Raw genomic sequence first — 4,078 nt, 5'->3', positions numbered from 1 at the left:
CCAAAAGAGCCCGGTGCTGAAAGAGGAGCCAAGTAAATAATATAACACTGAGTCCATCACTGCTGCTCGGGAACAATTCTCTGTGGGAGCTTATGATGGACAGAAAACAATGGCCATGGCCTTTCAGGAAAATAAAACAGACTACATGTGTGGAGATTAGTTTCTTTACTCAACATTTAGTTATAACTTTATTGAAAAGAGTTTTTTGCATGTAAAATCTGTTTTTATTGGCTGTGATAGTGTGGAAAATGACTGTAATTGACAGTGGAAAGGGTCACGGCTACAAAGGGCTGCAAAAATAGTTAGCTGAAAGGAAGGTCCCATTTCTCCTGAGCCAGTTGACAACACTTCCTATTAATAGTGAGGATTGTCCTTGGGTATTTTTACAAAAGGAGATGGGTGTGTGTGTGCGTGTGTGAGAGTGTGTGTGCACGAGGAAAGTACTGTAAGGCAGAAGGGGATGAAGCTTTCTCAGAGAAGACAGATAGAAAAAAAAAAGCTCATATTACAGCAGCCTTACAGCAGCTTGGCTAGTGCGTCACACTTTGCCTTCACCACTCATTGGCCTGTATCACTTTCCCCCAAATCTCATCCTCCATCCTTCTGCGTACACTCGATGTCACTTATTCCATGTATCTCCACACACATACACACACACACACACACACACACACACACAGAGCGCTGGTCTATTTTTAGTGTGCTGTGGGGTTTGAAGGTAGAGTTCGGGTGACCCCTCGTCTCACCCCAGCTCCAGCCCTTACAAGGACCCCCCGGTGGGCACGGTTGCCAGGCAACCAGCCGTGTTTGCACCTAAAGCTGTGAAGGTCCAGCGCTCGACCCACACCTGCCCTTCATCATCTTAATTATCAACGTCACCATCCCTCCCCCGCTTCATCCTTCTTCATATCATCATCATCATCGTGGGTTTAATGTAGCAAAGAAGAAAGATGTGGTGAAAGAAGTACTGAGTTGTTTTTTTTTTACTGAAGTAAAAGTAGCAATACTGCAGTATAAAAATACTCCTTTACAAGTAAAAAGTCTTGCAATCACAATCTTACTTAAATAAAAGTACAGAAGTATTAGTTGCAAAATTTACATGAAGTATCAAAAGTAACTCATAATGCAAAATGTCCTCACTCATTGGTATATTGATTATACATATACACATATACAATATCTGTGAAAAGAATTCACTCCTCTTGGAATTTTTCATGTTTTTATAAAAAAATAATTATCTCTCAACATGCAATCGAAGGACATTTACTGTGGCTTTTTTTACATTGATCAACAGAAAAAATACCCATATATGTAAAAGTGAAAAGTGGACTAGAAGTATAAGGTTGCATTAAATGGAAACACTCACGTAAAGTGCAAGTACCTCACAATTGTACTTAAGTACAGTACTTGACTAAATGTACTTAGTTACATCCCACCACTGCTGCTTTAGGTGAGATGACAAAAAAATTGACATGCCAGCTGCAAAATTAAAAATGTAATGTGAACTCAAATTATACAATGTGTAAGGTGTGTAATGAGTTCATTTGCTAATTAGAAAAAGACTTTTTCACAGCAGACATTTAGTCTTGTCATAGTGTGAAAAGCACAGGTGTTGGTAATCACACTAACGAGGACTCAGTTGATCGTTTACACCTGTGATTTTCTCACTGCGACATATCAAACTGTCAAACAAAACACCACGTGTACCGTCAGCATGAAAACAATACAAGCTGAATCCAAATAGCAAAAGGTACCGCAGTGTCAACATTTACAAGCTGTGGAAAGATGAAACTAAAGTTTATCAAAGCATCTACAGAACTGATTCTGTTCCCCAACTTTATAGAAGTGCAGGAATAAGTTCCCCTTTAATGTATTACAGAAGGTACATAACAACATTTCATTTGGATATTACAATTAAAGGACAGGTTCATAATTTTAATACATTCTTGCACAAAACGAGGACTGTGGATTTTGTCCCCCATCACATTTGTAGGGAATCTTTTAATGTCCAGTATGAACAGGAGGAATGATTACAGCAAGAAAAACCTGTTTCAGTATTCATCTGGACACCTGACTGTTGTTTTAAGACAGACTTTAAAAACTGTGAACCTGTCCTTTAAGGCAATGTTAATAATGATAATTATAAGTTGAAATGCAGTGCCACTATGGCTTCAATGCCTTCAGTGTAGTGAGTTGTCATTGTGTATTACAGTAACACAATATTAAGATGTTTATATTAAGTAAAATAAAATTGAAAACTCAAACTGTGATGAACATTAACATCAGACAATCTGCATAAAGTCTTTATCATTACCTTTAATCCAAATATCAGAATCAGTCTTTATTTCATAATAGTGTGTAATGTACTCAAAGGTTTCATCATTATTATCTCTACAATCATCAGTTATTATCATAATCACACTGCTGAAGCATCCTTACCTGCCCTCTCACAATAACCATCATCAGTGTTGTTATTATTATTATCTTTCTTTGCCGAGTCACCATTCACCTCATTTCACCCCGATGTCCGTCAATGTCATAAAGTCCAATTATGTCAATTATGAGCAGTATGACAGCAGTGTGACAGCGAGCTGTGATAATGACGGCAGGGCTTGAAGGAGAGTGGAGGGGCAGAAAGGTCGAGGCCATTAGTATGAGGCAGCTGCTGGAGACAGAGTGACATGTTGGAGGACATGAGAGGAGCGCAGCGCACCACTCGACTGCAAGCAAAGTCCTCCTGCATCGAAACAAATATCAACACAGACTGAGGGTAAACAGTGGGGACTGATCAAATATGACAAGAACTAAGAATTAGTCTGTTAATCAAGTGTTCAAATGGATGATGATGTTTTTTTTTTACATTGATGATGTCTGATTTAAGAGATGAGTCTTCTTGATTTGATGTCTCCGGGTCCAAATGATTCCGGTTTCATGGAGAGGAAACACTTTCTTTTAGATACACAACCACTCTGATCGTTCCTTCTTCACTTTTTTTTTTTTTAAACACTGGGATAACACAGAGATGTGGTTTAAAAGACTGATCAACATTAAATCAGAGAAGGTAGGAGACTTCTGCTGCACTCTTCTCTATCGCCTGAAGCTTGTTGCACTTCTGGATCACAGATCAGATCAGTTGTTTGCCTTTGACAGTGAGATAAAAGCTTCGACCCACAGAGAACAGTGCAGCAGCAGTTTTACGTGCTTCACTGATGACTTACACTTTAATGCAAATAGTTTGTGGAAACCTACACACAGTAAAGTGCAATCACATTTTTATATATGAAAGTTGTTCAGATCAGTTAATGTTTGGATTATTCATGTGCAGTTTGTGCCAGTAAAAAGTGTTGATGCATCACTTATGACTGCATAGACCAACATACTACATACTGTATATTAATTGCTGCATAATTTGTCCATAATTGACTGATAAAAACAAGTTATGATATTATAAATCATGAACAGTGTAGAATAATTTTTACTTATGTTCCTGCCTTTTGATGATCATGAACTGTTTAGCAACAGTTTTTTTTTGTGAAGAACTCCCTGAATGACCAAATGAAAAACTTGTTGAATAAAAGGTAAAAAGTAAAACTCTAGGTTATGCTAGCAAATTCTTTGAATTTCTAGTTTCCCTATAATTAGCACCAATAAGAAAATATTCAGAAATTACAGAGCTGTAAGTGTTAACTAGGGCTGCAACTAACAATTATCTTCATTATTGTCTAATCTATCGGATTCTTTTTCTCAATTAATCGTTTGGTCAATAAAATGTCGTTCATTGTTTCCCACAGTCCAAGATGCACCTTAAATGTCTTGTTTATATTAAGATAGATATTCAGTTTACTTTCATAGAGGTCTAAAGACACCAGAACGTTTTTATTTAAGAAGCTGGAACCAGAGAATTTTGACATTTTTTCTTAAAAAAATGACTCAAAAGGATTAATTTGACTCAAAAGGATTAATTGATTATGAAAATAGTTGGAGAGGAATTTATCGTTGCAGCTCTAGTGTCAACACAGCTTCACTACAATGTATTTTTTCACATATAACTGAATAATAATCAACATCTGAGCCAGGA

The sequence above is a fragment of the Thunnus maccoyii genome, chromosome 18 (genome assembly GCF_910596095.1).
Source record: "Thunnus maccoyii chromosome 18, fThuMac1.1, whole genome shotgun sequence".
NCBI lineage: Eukaryota > Metazoa > Chordata > Actinopteri > Scombriformes > Scombridae > Thunnus > Thunnus maccoyii.
This window is presented reverse-complemented; position numbering follows the sequence as displayed.